The sequence below is a fragment of the Dermacentor albipictus genome, chromosome 6 (assembly GCF_038994185.2).
Source record: "Dermacentor albipictus isolate Rhodes 1998 colony chromosome 6, USDA_Dalb.pri_finalv2, whole genome shotgun sequence".
In the NCBI taxonomy this organism is placed as follows: domain Eukaryota; kingdom Metazoa; phylum Arthropoda; class Arachnida; order Ixodida; family Ixodidae; genus Dermacentor; species Dermacentor albipictus.
Genome location: NC_091826.1, coordinates 86624330 through 86641436, shown reverse-complemented (window position 1 = coordinate 86641436; position 17107 = coordinate 86624330). Strand labels below are relative to the sequence as shown.

General features: G+C 47.4%; 1 protein-coding gene across 29 annotated transcripts in view; it reads right to left on the bottom strand.

The window, feature by feature from the left end:
* The window catches only part of LOC139061270 (uncharacterized), a 66980-nt gene extending 65339 nt beyond the window's left edge, over nt 1-1641 (bottom strand). For 26 of the 29 annotated variants that reach the window (XR_011515305.1, XR_011515298.1, XR_011515296.1 and 23 more), the window contains exon 1: nt 1516-1598. The gene's annotated coding sequence lies outside the window, so the exon portion shown is untranslated. Of the gene's footprint in view, nt 1-1515 lie in introns of all 29 variants that reach the window. The other 3 variants (XR_011515295.1, XR_011515294.1, XR_011515293.1) reach the window with 3 other exon arrangements.
* Between the last annotated feature and the right edge of the window lie 15466 nt (nt 1642-17107).

The window sequence follows — 17107 nt, the reverse complement described above, 5'->3', positions numbered from 1 at the left end:
TAAGTTTAGCTGAATTAAAACTTCGTTTTCCAGTTCGCACGCGACAGATCTTGATGTGCTTCCACTGATACCAACGAACCTGTGTCTAGCCGTGACAGATAAAATACTCGACGCATTAAAGGCCGAACTTACATCCTGATGCCTGGTCCAGACGCTATATAAATGGGATTGCTTCAACCAGCACAGATAAGCTGGTACTTCGCCACGGCTGATAAAATACTTCACGGGGGTTGGCTAACTTTTTAGAGACGCCTATACAGGCTCGCCTTATCGAGTGCGTCTCAAGATGACATTTCTGTATGCTTCAGCTCATATTGACAGCTTGGCATAGAACGGCTGAATTTTAACAACGCGCAGACTTCACTTATTCACCAGCCAATGGGCGGCATAGCATTAGGATTCACTCGCACGTACTGATCCTGATAAATATGTACCTATAGCCGTGACAGACAATAAGCGCCGAACTAGCTAACCCTTAGCGACAGCCTATATGTCTGCGAATACGCAATATGATTTCCGTTTCAACAGATACCGCGATATGCCGATGCAGGCGGAACAGATAAAATGCCAAACGTTCTCGTTATCCAAGACATCTCCAGCATTCACATCATCTTAGTTAAGTAGCGTCGGGTGCATGTGTGTGCTTCCCAGCGCATGCATACTTCCGCATGCTCATAAATGAAGGCTTCAATAAATCCTCAGTCGCTAGTGAGCGTCTGTATACTGCCCACCAGGCCTCTACCTTCCCGACAATTTTTTACACTCAGCACAATGATCTATATCATCATAGTATACTGTCGAATTATTTTTTGGAGACGCCCGAACTCGCCTTACTATAGCAGACGGCAAGCGATGGGATTTCAGTCAGCTGTATTACAGTCTGCGCACACGCACATGCACACGCGCACACGTGCACACACACACGTGCACACACACACGTGCACACACACACACACACACACGTGCACACACACACGTGCACACACACGCACACACACACACACACACACACACACACATACACACACACACACACACACACACACACACACACACAAAATGCACCGTTTGCGACTTTTCCCTCAGATATAATCATCTGGGCTGCGTTCATCTGCTTTCTTTAAAGCTGCACTATAACAGCAGCTTAGAATTATGGAACCGCAGACGCGTACCATGCAAAGGCATAGCGTTCCATACAGGAAGGCCTACCATTGCAAGAGCAGAGGGTTAAAAAAAAAACGCAAGATCGATGAAGGCTACTGTTGACGACGAGCTTAAGTCCCAAAGCGTGGAGAAATATTTTAACAGCGCGGCCCCAATCATCCGGCGTCTACAGCGCCGACGCCCCCAGGTCGCGAGCAAACAGCGAATACGCGCTACATAAGCCCATATATAACGCGAAACGCGGCAAAATAGCGGCCCGCTATCCCGACGCTACACTTTCTGCATCGCAAAACGATGCCGGGAGGCTCTTTGATCCCTTACCAAACGCGGCAGGAAGCTAAAAATTCTAACCTGAAAGGTGCAGAAGGCGTCCGTGTGCTTACCGAATGCTGCCGGAGAACGGGAGCTCGAGCAATGCGCGTGCTATCAGCTCGAGGGCACGCGTGGAGAGAGAGACTCGGGCTGCCGCCGCTGCCGCTGACCTCGAAATATCGCCAAGTACCCACCACGGGGTATCGACGAAGAAGAGGTCGGTTATATACGAGGAGGCAAGAGTAAACTATAGAAGTGCCGCGAAATTATTAAATTCAATATTTTTTAAACAGAAATTCTGCGCTATTACGTGCCAAATCCCTGACCTGATTACGAGACACGCCGAAAATGCGGGGCTCCGCATTCGTTTCCGTCACCTGGCGTTCCTTAACGTTAGGTGACGCACGATAATAATAATAATATATGGGGTTTTACGTGCCAAAACCACTTTCTGATTATGAGGCACGCCGTAGTGGGGGACTACGGAAATTTTGACCACCTGGGGTTCTTTAACGTGCACCTAAATCTAAGTACACGGGTGTTCTCGCATTTCGCCCCCATCGAAATGCGGCCGCCGTGGCCGGGATTCGATCCCGCGACCTCGTGCTCAGCAGCCTAACACCATAGCCACTGAGCAACCACGGCGGGTGACGCACGATAACGATAAAGCACGATACACGATCGCTCTAATGCGAAACATTATATATCTCAGCAAGGTCACGCAAGCTCATTGCAATTTTTTTTTTCGGTTCACCTTGAGAAAATTATTTCGCTTATAAATTCGCCAAGATACTGCTACAAAATTAAGCTGCGCCTAATAATGTATATAATGTACAATACCGACGTGGTTGTATATACGCACTATAGTCACAACGAAACAAACTTAAAACTCAATTTCCTGATTTTGTGGAGAGTGTGGATTTATTGATGAGCTAACTTTTATGAGTTGAAAATGGGCACTCTGTATTATCCATGTATAGTAAAGGTTCATTCAACGTGAGTCACGCAAGCCTGCGATAATTAGGGATTCCTGACGTCCTACACTCCTAGGCAAAGTTATACCCTTTGGAGTGCCCCCTCTGCCACACAACAATAATCGTTATCTGCCTTGATGCGTTTCCTTTCTTAAAAACGCCGCGCCCGCTACTTTCCTGTCGGGAATGCTATCATGCTGATAACGCGCATGCCGTTCGTTACTGGAAAGTACCGGGCTCGCAGCGTTAAAGAAAGGAAACGCATCAAGGCAGATGACGATTATCGCTGTGTGGCAGAAGGGGCACACCAAAGGGTGTAACTTTGCCTACACTCTTTAAAAAATTTACACCCTTTGGGGCTTATCTTGTAACAATAATCGTCATCTGTCTTGCCCCCGCTTCCTTTCTTTAACGCTGCGAGCCCGCTACCTCCCAGTCACGAACGGCACGCGCGTTATCAGTGTGACGCAGCATTCTCGACAGGAAAGCAGCGAGCGCCGAGTTTTCAAGAAAGGAAACGCAAGCTAGGCAGATGACGATTATTGTTGTGGGACAAATATACACCCCAAAGGGTGCAACCGCTTTAAGAGTGTAAGAGTGTACCGCGCGACTGGCGTACAGCTAGGGCTTCACGTGGCGGGCTCCGACCGCCGCTCTCCACAGCTGCTGGTGCTGCTCATCATCATCAGCAGCAGCCTGGCTACGCCCACTGCAGTGCAGAGGCCTCTCTTATACTTCTCCACCTACCCGCGGTCATGTGATACTTGCGGCTGCTACTATCGGACTGCAAACACGTCTCGACCGAAGAAAGCGAGCGTTGGTCCTCATGCGCCAGAACAGCCAGAGACAGGCAGCACAACCCTAATCTAAGAAGAGAACCAAGAACGTTCAGCTCGCAAACCCGCATTGGAGTCACCATACCGGGTGTTTCAGCGAACACTTTCAAAAAAAAAATTTTTTTTTCTTTTGTTGCCTGCGGTAGATACCTCAACTACTTTCGTGCTTAAATGCATAAAACGTCGTTTTGAGAAGAAAGTAGCTGGAACGCCGATGCATTTTTCCGCGAAGTTCGGGAATTAATATCTCGAAACTGGTGCCCTCCTGAGAATTCCACGGCTAGAATTTGTAAATTGCAATATGGGCCGTAAGGTAATTAGTTAAAAACATAATTGGCGGTTATTTTGTTGATTAGTCGACTATGCATTTCAATTCTTTGCACAGATATAGTGTCCACCGCTTCGATTAGACCACCTAGAGAACTAGAATTGGGCTATCTGACACAGGCAACCTATAAGAATTGTTGAAAGTGTTCGCTGAAGCACCCTGTATAATACTTCGCACCACGATAGTTACCCTTAATGGGCCGTATTTCTTGCATTCCACCTCCATCGATATGCGGGCCAGATTCTGCAACGCGGTAACTACCGTATAGCGCGGCGGGTATTCTTAAATATTGAATTCCCGAGTTGAATTAGGGAAAAAGCCCGTGAAGGCGTACTTTTGAACACCTGGCTCAATTTCGGTAAAAATTGAAATGCAAGTTTTAAGCAATAGCATAGGGCCGACTGCAAAATGTTAACATTAGAGAATGATTAGTCACAGAGCTGCGGTTCTTAAAATGTTCAAGTCGCAAAACTATACCCACCGCAATGGTAAAGTTCAGCCTTTTCGTGCTTTATGTAATACTAAGAAGGCGCTAGCTTTGCTACTGTGGAGCCATTTGTTTTACGTTTCGATACTTTTCACAGAAAAGGAGAAGATGTATAATTGGTACCGCTACAACTCCACTTACACCCTACGTGCAAGATTTTAATGTCTCAATATGAAGAACATGACAGCACACAAATATGAGTCCGCAGTAGCATCCCGTATGCAGTATCTAACCCCTGAAGACTCTCCAAAACTGAGTCTGCGTAATGTGATGTAACCGCGATCCTTTTTTTTTTTTTTGAAAACTCAGGAACTGTTCAAAAAATGCAAAATGAGAAAAATGCATTCGAAAGTTTGGAGCTGCGATACACTTTACTTCTACTTCACATGCGGCCTCCAGAACCCCCGACGTGTACGAAGCGATCTTGCATATTGCGTCCTGTGAAAATTTACTTCGATGCCCCGTATGTCTTTTTGGGCGCGCTAAATCTGTTGCATTCCCGCGCGTTCTTGGAAGCAGCTGCTTACTAAATGGTATGGCACGGGTGTGTGCCAAAAACAATGCCCGATTTCTCCAGCGCTTTCATAATCTTTCTGTCCAAGATCTGCAATCTTGGATCTGTTCAATATATTTGTTTGTTCTATATATATCGCACGGTACAAGCATGCGGCATGACCATGCAAAGTCTTATTTCAGTGTTAGCCAGCATTTATATTTCGCGACAGACTAGGATGAAAACATTTTTGTTTTAGTTATTGATCGACCCGCCCTCTACGACGAACTCACCCGTTTTACGGAAATTGCGTCCTCACAGACTACCCGTCCGATCCCTTTTATGCGATCCCCTTTGGATATTAATGCCTAAAGTTTACAGGGCAGAAAAGGCAATGCGGAAGCATAAAGCTTATATATATCATGCTCGTTTACCAACTGCAGGGCTCGCTGTGTTGAGCAACGCCATCGCACTCATACGGGAGGCTGACGTAGACATAGCGTAGTGATTTTAAGTCTACTAGACTTGAAATGCTTAAGAAAGCGATGCCTGTGGCTGACGCAAACGCTTTATAACGATTGGTGCTTTGGTGTTTCGGGATTGCACTGAGCTGGCCGTACACCATCGCCACTATTGCGTATTGTGGTTCCCACCGTTCAATCTCGCGTGCTCCAGCCAGGAACGCGGCTCGGATGCGTGCCCTCTCCTGTGGCGCGCGAGGCGGGGGAAGGGGGCGAGGGAGGAGGGGCGTTCTTCTCCGGCGGCTGCTACGGTGCCTCGATGTCCACCTCGCCCGCCGCTCCGCACAGAGTGGAGACAACGTGTCCCTACCCCCTGTGCAGCGCGGTTGAGGTGTCCTCTGCTGAGAGACAGTTACTGCGCTGCACTTTGCCCCAACCTTTCCTTCCCATCATCAAGAATCTCCTTCTCGTGGCGGTGCTACGACGTTGGCCACGCGGTTCGCGGACGCTGTAGTAGACGCTGTGGCGGACGCCGTCTATAGGGACGCGTTGCCGGCGCTCGTGTGGCCTCATCTTCAAAGCGATTTGCGATACTTGCAGAGTGCGCGCAGTGCCGGTGGCTTTGTATATGCGCCGTGCTTTCCGCGTTTCGTTCGCGCTGAAGCAAGACATGCATGAAGGTAAATTCGCTTGCTGCCGCCGCGATTCCTCAATCCAGAATTTTCGCAGCGAATTTCCGCGCTCATCGAGCGAGGTGTGCTCATGTTTACCTGTGCGCGCGTGACACCTTGGTGGTTAATTTAGTTAAAACAGAGATCTACAGAATATCCGCAGCCACCTTAATTCTACAAAAGAAAAGTAGGAAGATGCCTAAAAAGAAAGGGGTCAGACAACGAGACACAATTACTCCATTGCTATGCACTGCGTGCTTGGAAGAAGTATTCAAGGCATTAAACTGAGAAGGTTTAGGCGTAAGGATCGACGGCGAATACTTCAACTTTCGGTTTGCTGATGACATTGTTCTATTCAGCAACACTGCGGACGAGCTACAACAAATGATTGAGGACCTTAACAGGGAGAGTGTAAGAGTGGGGTTGAAGATTAATATGCAGAAGACAAAGATAATGATAAATAACCGGGCAAGGGAACAAGAGTTCAAGATCACAAGTCAGCCTCTAGAGCCTGTGAAGGAGTACGTTTACCTAGGTCAACTAATCACAGGGAACCCCGATCATGAGAATCAAATTCACAGAAGAATAAAAATTGGTTGGATCGCATACGGCAGACATCGTGAGCTCGTGAATGGGAGCTTACCGTTATCATTGAAAAGGAAAGTATACAATGAGTGCACTTTACCGGTGCTGACATATGGGGCAGAGACTTGGAGACTGACAAAGAAGCTTGAGAACAGGTTAAGGACCGCGCAACGAGCGATGGAACGAAGAATGCTAGGCATAATTTTAAGAGATTTTAAGAGACAGAAAGAGAGCGGTTTGGATCAGCGAGCAAACGGGGTATACACGATATTCTAATAAGGCTTAAGAGAAAAAAAATGGCGCTGGGCAGGTCATGTATTGCGCAGATTAGATAACCGTTGGGCCATTAGGGTGACAGAATGGGTACAAAGAGAAGGGAAGCGCAGTAGAGGACGGCAGAAGACTAGGTGGTGCGACGAAAATTTGCGGGTGCTAGTTGGAATCGGTTGGCGCAGGACAGGGGTAATTGGAGATCACAGGGAGACATAAAATAGGCTGATGATGTTTATGATGATGATGGTGACGTTGACGGGCTAGTTGGTTTGAATCCATGATAGAATGTGTAGGCGCGACTGAACAAGGACGCAGAAAGAAGCAGACAGCAGTGGCGTAGCTAGGTCGTCTGGCGCCCAGGGCCCATAGGTCTTCTGCCACCCCCCTCCCCCGGTGTAGCCGGCGGAAAGAGGGGTGTCTTCAGATGTATATGACACCCCCCCCCCCCCCGCCCCACTGGCCCCTTGCACCCGGTGCCCACAGCCCCCCGGCCCCCCCTGTTGCTACGAGGGGTGTCTTCACATGTATATGACACTCCCCTCCCCCACTGGCCCCTTGCACCCGGGGCCCACGGCCCCCCAGACCCCCTGTTGCTACGCCACTGGCAGACAGAAAAAGACAGCACTGTCTCTGTGCATGTGTTTCTTTCTACGTCCTCGTTGAGTCACGCTTACACGTTCTATCATTGTTAATTTAGTTGGCAAGCGAATGTTTGCAACCTTATACGGCTGATAAAACTACTATCCTTACTCGTATAGCTATCTACTACTTTGGTATCGCAATCGGTGCTTCGCCTTTCGGGCGGAACATCTAATTTTTATAGCGCCTTCAAATGTTGTCAAGCGGACACACCCAAGGAGGGAAAGCCTCACCACTTAATCAGAACCACAGCGCAGGGGGTACTTTAAACTTTCGTTTCCAGCTCGCTTCGGCGCTTCCGAAGCAGCCTATGCGGCCGCTGTGTCCACGTGATCCCTCATGCACGTCACGCCGACGGTGGCGCCAGCTTTTCCAGTGGTGGAGCTCGACCCTAGTGCTGATGTTAAAGGCCCCCTCAACAGGCCCCATAGCAAATTTCCGTTATACGCTGGACGTTGTTACGTGTCCTCCAGGGAGCGTTCTGCCGCAAAAATTTTTCAAACCGGCTCGTTAATAGCCGAGATACAAATATTTCAGTGCCGCGAACTCATGATTTCAGCACGCGGGCTCCACTGCCAAGCAAGACGCTCTCTACACTCGCCCCGTCTAGCCTACGCAACATGCTACGCAAGCGAAATTCCTTCCCTGCGTTCTCCCATACCGGACCTCGAGGATCGCGCGACGCATACGTCACATGCCCCACCTTCATTTTTTTTTCTCGCTTTTTTTTCGGCGTACGCTCTTCTGCCGACGGCGTCGCGCGCGAGGTGTTGTCTCGATCGCACAGCGCACGATTCTCAATTCGATTCAGTTTATTTTTCATTGATAATAATTTGTACAAAGGAACTGTTGGGCCTGTAGCCAAAGGCTAGTGCGCGCTGCTACTCCCTGCAGCCCACTCGTCCATCGTGAAGCACGCTCTTTCGGCACTGCTGGACTACTGCAATGCGACGCACTTGAGAGCGCGGCTCTGAGCCCCGCACTCACATTTTAACGCGACAGCGTTAAGGAGCTCGTGTCGCAGAAAACCCAGTGTCGTCGGTGTCGGCGTCCGCGGCGTTGGCCGTGAGCGATAAATCCTAGAAGGCGCTTCATAAATAAAACACATCTTGCAAGATGGGCTGGTGGGAATCGAACCAGGGTCTCCGGAGTGTGAGACGGAGACGCTACCACTCAGCCACGAGTTCGTTCCTTCAAAACGGGACATAATCGCCTCTAGTGAATGCGGTGTTGCCTTAGAAACGTGCAGTAGAAAGTTATACTGCGGTGTATATCGGTAATTATGACCATGTAACTTGCAGATGTCGCAGTTTCACGAGTAGCGAAGTACGTTTCCGCTAAATTTCTTTTGCGCTCTGCGCACACGCAGAGCCAGCTTGCGGCAAAAACAGAAGACCCCCTCCTCGCAATGTACGGCGCTGCGCCGACACGTGGTGCGCCACTCGCCTCATGATCCCTTCCGCCTTCGTGGCGCGTCGGGGCCCGGCTATCTGCGCCGATCGCGACGTTTGGCTGACGTAGCGCGTTTGAGTAGGCGGTGCGAACGGGGTGCGATAACGATATCGCGTTCCACTCTTGAAGGCGAAGCTTAAGCGTCCTCCAATTTTTCCCCCCTTGCCACGTTCGGCCTGTCTTTCTCTCCTTCTTTTTCTTCCCGTTCACCCCTTCCCCGTGCAGTGCAGTTGAGGTGTCCTCCTGTGAGAGACAGTTACGGCGCTGCACTCATCTCTTCCGTCTCCTTTTCTAAAATCACTTCACACACACACAGGTCCATAGTCATATATGTAGTAGCAGCTACAATGTCATGCGCGTATCTAGTTTTTAATGATGCAACCTAATACAGTTAGGTGGATACATACAATTAAAACCATTAAAAAAGAAAAACAGTGCATATCAATCAAGGGTAATAAAACAAAACTGTCAGGAGAATACATGCATATACACAAAAAAAACGAAATAGCATATTATACGTAGAAGTAACATATTTGCAAGGCTCTGTGCTGAAGTGTTTAGACTTTCTGAATAGATCTGTGAGGAATAATCTTGCACAATATGAAACAAGTGGAGAACCAGACTGACGGAAATCACGTACTTTTTGATAGGTATAGCTTTTTAACAGCAGACACGAAATTGTTGGCCATTTCTACCTCAAGAGGTACTGTGTTCCAAATTTTAGCACCATGAAACTCAAGTAGTCGTTTGCCATACGTGTTACGAGTGATTGGTAGGTTGAAATGTATATTTGTTGCACCCCTTGTATTGCGATTAGGTGTAATAAACAGGCTTGGTGATAATGAGTTATTCCCACGTAAAATATTGTTAATCAAAATGGCAACTTTCTTTTCGCATGCCAGAGATAATGGTAATATACCGAGACGACAGAACAGCATGTCAGTATTATCATGTGGGCTTGTGTATGTCATAATGCGCAAGGCCCTTTTCTGTAACCGAAAGACGGTATCTATGTATGTTGTATCTGTGCTAGACCATGATTCAGAACAGTATGTGATGTGACAGTGAAATATGGAAAAGTAAACAACTTTAAGTACGCTAAGGTCAAGACATTCCCTGCATTTTATCAATAAATAGCAAGCCGAAGTTGATTTCGCGCATATACTACATATATGTGGTCTCCAGTTCAATTTGCAGTCCAATAATACCCCTAAATATTTTATGTGGTCGAGCTGTTCTATTGTTCGACCTAGAAGGTGAATTTGCATGCCAATTGTGTCAGCCCTGGAATAACGGGAGTTGAATACTATGTATTTTGTCTTATGTCTGTTTAGTGTTATTTATTGCATGCAAACCAAGTTGATGTGTTGGATAACTCGCTGTTTATAGTCTTCTGCATTACGCCAGGAGATTTACCCGAAAATAATAGCGTGGTATCGTCAGCGTACATGATACATTTTGATGACTTTAGTATTGTTGGGAGGTCGTTTACATATAGCGAGAACAGTATGGGCCCCAAAACTGATCCTTATGGAACTCCTGTGACTATAGTAGTATACTGGGAAACAAAGGAGCCAAATTTTACATGTTGTTTTCGACCATTTAAGTAGCTTAAAAAGAGGTCCATTGTAATTTCGCTAAAACCTTAAGTTCGTAATTTTTTTAGAAGTATGGTATGACAGACCGTGTCAAATGCTTTCTTTAAATCTAAAAATAATCCTACGGCAATCTCGTTTTTGTGTAGAGCTGTGTATATACTCTAGGTTAGTTCTAACACTGCTGATGACGTTGATCGATTGCCTCTAAATCCATGTTGGGAATCTGTTAGAAGCTTGTTTTCGTTTAGGTAGTGCTTCAGTTGAGTCGCGATGACCTTTTCAAATACAGTATTTATCATGCTAAGCACAGAGATAGGCCGATAGCTTCCAGGGTCATTGACGTCGCCATTTTTATATATAGGAGAAACTCTTGCGATCTTTAAGAAGTCAGGGTATGTGCCTCGGCTTATACAGTTACTAATTATTTTAGTGAGTACTAGCACAAGAATATCCATATTGTCCTTCAATGCTTTTACGGTAATGCCATCGTGGCCAGTAGCTTTGTAGCAAGGCATGCCTGATATTATTGAGGTTATGGTATGCTCGTCCACTTGATCCAAGGAAAAACATGCATGGATGATGGGGCAATCGACACTGCTTTCAGTAACTGGAATACGCTCCGCTAGCGTTGGGCCAATGCTAGTAAAGTACGCATTAAAAGTGTCGGCGCCCTTGGCATCGACATGTTCAGGAGTGATCGGTTTTTTTTGGTTTACCAATTACTGCTCTTAAAATTCCCCACATTTTTTTGGTATTGCCTTGTGCTTGTTTTATTAAGAATGCGTTGTATTCTTTTTTCCGCCTCCGGATAACAACTACTACGTGGTTACGAGATATTCGATAATTTTGCAAATAATAGGTGTTATCTCTATGTTTTTTTTTTCATTTTTGTTACCACCAGTCCTTTTCTTTTATTGCTGTAAGTATGGTGTTATTCATCCACGGGCACAAAGGTTCCTCGTATTTGTTTTGTTTATATGTGGTACACTGAGACATCATGTGGGCTAATGCATTTGCAAAGTTTGCGCATTCGATATGAGCGTCACTGCTAAATTCATCTTGAAATTCCTTAATTTTTTGCCGCGGTATTTTGTAATTAATCCTGCGATTTGCCAAGATTGTCTTTTTTGCAATGGCATTATTTGCGCTGTGTAATAACACAAAAATAGGGCAGTGGTCAGTGAGATTCGTATCGTATACGCCAGAATGTATGTTATCACTGTTACACAATACGTGGACTGTAGTTGTAGATGCACTTGGTGATAATCTAGTAGGTTCTTGGATTGTATTCTTAAAGTTGTATGACTCCAGTAGGTGCGTGTATTCATAATTCGTGTCTTTGCTGATATCAATGTTAAAGTCGCCAACAATAGTGATGGTACCATAGCTCTTACTGCTTAGGGTGGAAAGGAGAGATTCCAACGATTGATAAAAAACGGGCAGACTCGAGTTTGGTGGCCGGTATATTGTACCAACAACTATGCGTGAATCTAAAAGAACAAAGAGAGATTCAACCGTACTGTTACTAATCTCAGTATTGGCGATTATCCTAAAGGGTACCGTCTGCTTGATTTGTAGAGCCACTCCACCACCGCGCGATACTGCATTCCTGGGATTGCTTACAAGACTGTATCCCGGAATGGAGATGTGCTCACCTTCTTTTAACCAAGTTTCCGTTAAGCCAATTACATCAAAGGTAAAATTATGCTGTGCCAAAAAGGAACACAATGTATCTTTGTTTCTACGAAAACTTCGAATGTTACAGTGAAGTATCGATATACCCTGGGTTTTGTGGAATTCCCGTTCAACATCACGGATTGAGAACGCCATGATTGGTGTGGCAAACAAGACTTAGCTCTAGAGGCTAGATCTAAACTACCTTTTTCAGGTCGTCTTCAGAAATGATGTGCAAGACACGAGGATTCTCGGTTTTCCGCATTCGAATTTTGGCCTGTGATACCCACACATACTTCCAATTTTTCTCTCTTCTCGCTTTGCAAGCTTTTGCGAGAAGAATCTTATTCTCTTGGCAGAGGTGTTCATTAATGAAAATATCATTCTATCAAGGGCCGATGTAGACAATCTCTCTTTCTTGGCATTCTTTATCATTTTGTCTCGGACTGCAATGGCGGTAAACCTTACCAAAATGTTCTGTTGAGCCTTGTTTTTGGTCGGAACTCGATGCACTACATCGATATCTTCGGTACGAAGTTCCATCTTCAAGCAAGTCGCTATGTTTTGCATCATGTCTGGCAGCGATTCGTCTGCCGACACAGGAACATTTCGTATTTCCAAGTTGTTCCGACGGCTTTATTGCTTGAGCTCGATTATTTTCTGTCGCATTTCTCTCACTTCCCCCTGCAACTGGCGCACATCGCCAATAATGCTTGCCTGCTGGTGTTTCACTTCTGATAGTTCACGGTGCACGTTGTGCACGTCAGTCCTTAGTTGCTCATGTATCGTGCAGACTACGCATGCGTCGCACGTATCGGCCTGAACTGACTGACAGTACGAAGATTACGGCAACACGTGCCTGTGAATGCCGACGACTATATATACCCTGTGTGTTTCCGCAATAAACGTTCTTTTCATTCTTGGATCCCGTCCATACGATACATGGTGTCAGAAGTGGTGCCCGCTGGATGAACGTAACCATTCAGAGCAATGGAGCTAGTCAAGCCACCGGAGCATCTGCAACTTTCCGGCTCATCCGACAACATCGCGAAGCATTGGAACCTGTTCATCCAGAAGTTCGAACTGTTCCTACAAGCGACAGCATCTCCGAAAGAACCAAGGTCAGAAGCTGTCAAGGCTGCGCTGCTGCTGAGTGTTGCTGGCGACGATGCACTGGAGGTGTTTACAACTTCACCTTTCTTGAGGCGGAACGCAAGGATGATTACACGACGGTCGTGCGGAAGTTTAAAGAGTACTGTGAAGAACAGCAAAACGAAGTCTATGAGAGGTACACTTTCCGGTCAAGAACCCAGGACGAAGCGGAGCCCTTTGAGCATTTCCTGCGCGACTTGCGAAAGCTGTCCCGAAGCTGCAACTTCGCTGAATTAACGGAGTCGATGATCCGCGACCAGGTTGTATTCGGTGTACATAACCCCAAGTTGCGGGAGAAGCTCCTCAAAGTAAAAGACCTGACGCTAGCCAAGACTGAACAAATCTGCAAGGCTGCTGAACTGTCTAGCCAGCAGAACGAGGCATGGGCTCAGGCGGAAAAACAGGTCGCGTCGGTAAAGAAGCGTCTGTTTAAATGTATGAAATGCAACCGCTCGCACGAACGTAGTAGGTGTCCCGCGTTCGGCAAGACGTGTTTTGTATGTGGTGGCACCAATCATTTTGCAGCGTGTTGCAAGAAAGGGTCTACAGTAAGCGAAGTGGTCAACGTGCAGAACACTTTCGACATCCTTGATGTAAAAACTTGCAAGGTGAGAAGCTCGACGGACTGGATCGTAAACGCTAAAGTGGCCGGCCAGGATGCCTTTTTGAAAGTAGACACAGGCTCCCAAGCTAACTTGCTGCCTTACTCGGTCTATCGGAAGTGCAAAGGGATGCAAAGTTTGAAGCCGAGCAGTTCCATTCTGCGGTCCTATAGCGGTGACGCTATCAGTCACTTCGGTGTTGCGTCGTTACCAGTCACCATAAAAAATCAGGCTGGGAGTTTCGACTTCTTTATAGTAAAAAAAGGCCACCAGGCAATACTCGGACTATCTGCAAGTGAGGCGCTCGGACTGGTCGCGAGGTCCGTGGATGCAGTCAACGCTAGCGCTGCCGACGAAATACTGCAGGAATTTCCTCAACTCTTCCAAGGAACAGGCTGTGTCGCCCGCCAGTATCGGATGGTACTACGCACTGGTTCGATACCTGTAGTCCAGCCAGCGCGGCGCGTACCCTTGACACTACAAGAACCACTGCGGGAGGAGCTGGACCGCATGGAACGAGCCGCCATCATCACAAAAGTGACAGAACCAACGGACTGGGTGAGCCCGCTTGTTATTGTACGGAAAAAGGACGGCACACTACGTGTATGCATTGACCCTAGGCATATCAATAAATACCTGAAACGTGAGCACTATCAGATGCCTAAGCGTGAAGACATTGAGGCTGAGCTCGCCGGCGCTCAATATTTTTCCCGACTCGATGCGAATTCAGGTTTCCACCAAATTCCTTTGGATGACGCCACATCAAAAATCTGCACATTCGGCACGCCCTTTGGTCGCTACCGTTTTCTGAGGCTGCCCTTCGGTATCGCCTCGGCTCCTGAAGTCTTTCAAAAAACCTTGAGCGAAATTTTTGACAGGGCTCCAGGGGTGCGTGTATATGTAGATGACGTTCTTGTCTGGGGCATCACTAAAGAAGAACATGACACACGCCTTCGAAATGTATTGCAGCTGGCAAAAAACGCTGGCTTAACTTTTAACGCAAGCAAGTGCAAGTTCGGGCTTACTGAAGTTGAATTTTTGGGTGATGTCATCAGCCGAGACGGAATAAGGCCAAATGCCACACTGAGCATGTCCCTTAAAGAAATGTCGCAACCAACGGACAAAGCTGCAGTGCACAGAATGTTAGGTGTTGCCAACTACTTTGGGAAATACATTCCGAATCTGGCAGAAAAGACACAACTTTTGCGCAGTCTCATCAAAAAGGACACCAAGTTTGAATGGTCGGCCAACCACGCAAATGAATGGACAGCCATCTGCACATGGCTCAGCAGCGCACCTGTGTTGGCTGTTTTCGATGCTGCCAGGGAAACTAAAATTTCTTCTGACGCTTCTAAAAGTGGACTAGGCGCTGCACTTCTACAGCTTCATGGTGACAACTGGCGGCCGGTTGCGTATGCATCACGCGTGATGAATGAGACTGAGCAACGATATTCACAAATCGAAAAAGAGGCAATGGGCATAACGTTCGGGTGTGAAAAATTTCACCATTTCGCATACGGGCGTAAGATAATCATAGAGACCGACCACCGACCACTGCTAGCCATTTCATCCAAAGGAATCGGTGACATGCCGCCGCGTCTTCAGCGTTTCTTCATGCGCTTACTGAACTACGACTATGTGCTTGAATTTGTACCAGGGAAGCAACTGCTGCTGGCCGACATGCTCTCAAGGTCGACGCCCATCAAACACCCAGCGGACACGAGTGGCTCGACAGAAGAAATAGAGGTCCACGCAGTTGGTGCAGTCTCGGACCTGGTAAGCAGAAAAACCCTTGACCGCTTAGTTGCCGCAACTGCAAGTGACCCGGAGTTACAAAAAGTGATGCGCTATATCGGCGGCAGCGGCAATCTTGATGGCTGCATGAAACCTTTTGCTACTGAGCTGTCACTAATAGAGGGAGTGGTGCTAAAAGGAACCAAAGTACTGGTTCCAAAGTCGATGAGGAACGAAATACTTCAACGTATACACGAAGGGCACTTGGGCATAAACAAATGCAAAGCACGAGCCCGACGATTGGTGTTTTGGCCCGGAATTAATGCAGATATTGAAACGATGTTGAAAAGTTGCGCCGTCTGCCGAAAGTATGCATACAGGCAACCAAGCGAGCCTTTTATGCTCAGACCAACGCCGGGCCACGCTTGGTACAGAGTCGGCGTTGGTATCTTTCAGGATGGGGGAAACTCGTACTTGTGCATGTTCGATGCGCAGTCAAACTTCCCGGAAGTGGAAAAACTGGGTGACACCACGTCGAGCACGATCATTGCCAAATTGAGCTGCATTTTTGCGCGATATGGAATCCCAGTCGAAGTATGCAGTGACAACGGCCCCCAGTTCGCGTCTCACGAGTTTGCCACCTTTGCGTCCAGGTACGATTTCAAGCACGTGACATCTAGTCCTGGCTTTCCACAGTCCAATGGACTAGCGGAGAAAGGCGTCCAGATAGTAAAACGGATCATGAAAAAAACACAAGAAAATCACGACGACTTCTGGCTGGGCCTGCTCAGCTACCGATCTACACCACTGGAGCACAGTCGTTCCCCGGGTGAGCTGTTGCAAGGCAGGAGACTACGAACCAGGCTTCCGGACTTCAGCTCGCAACCTAAAAATTTTGTGTCTAAGCGTAGACAACTTGGCGCACACAGAAAGGACCTACCAGTACTCCGAAAAGGGGATGTGGTGAGGATCCGAGATAAAGCATGGACCCGCAAAGCGCAGGTCATGGGACCGGCTGCGCCTAGGTCCTATCGCATTGTTACTGAAGGTGACCAAGTTCTTCGTCGGAATCGGAGACACCTGATTACAACGCGTGAGCCATTTCGACACGATGACCTCGACAGCGATGAGCCGGAAAGCGAGGACGACCAGCCGGTAACATTCCCAACTGGCCCGCAAACCCGACTCAACCTACAACACCGATCCCAAGACGGTCTAAGCGGATAACTCGTCAGCCAAGACGGCTGCAGTACGACCACAACTTCAATCAAGTGCATTGTGTATCTCGGCTTTATCCAACTATTAAACAGAGAAAGATGTATCGTGCAGACTACGCATGCGTCGCACGTATCGGCCTGAACTGACTGACAGCACGAAGATTACGGCAACACGTGCCTGTGAATGCCGACGACTATATATACCCTGTGTGTTTCCGCAATAAACGTTCTTTTCATTCTTGGATCCCGTCCATACGATACAGCTCAAATGTCCTATTCATGATATCCATGGATGTCTTGATGTCCTGCATGTCCCTCTGGGACTGTTTGTTGTCTGCTACTAAGCTTTTTATGTCAACTATGATGCTTGTTGTGATACTTTCTAGCTTTGAGGTTATGTCGAGTAAGGCTTTAGCTAGTTCTTTAATGGTACCCGGCGGTTTGTCCGCAAGAAC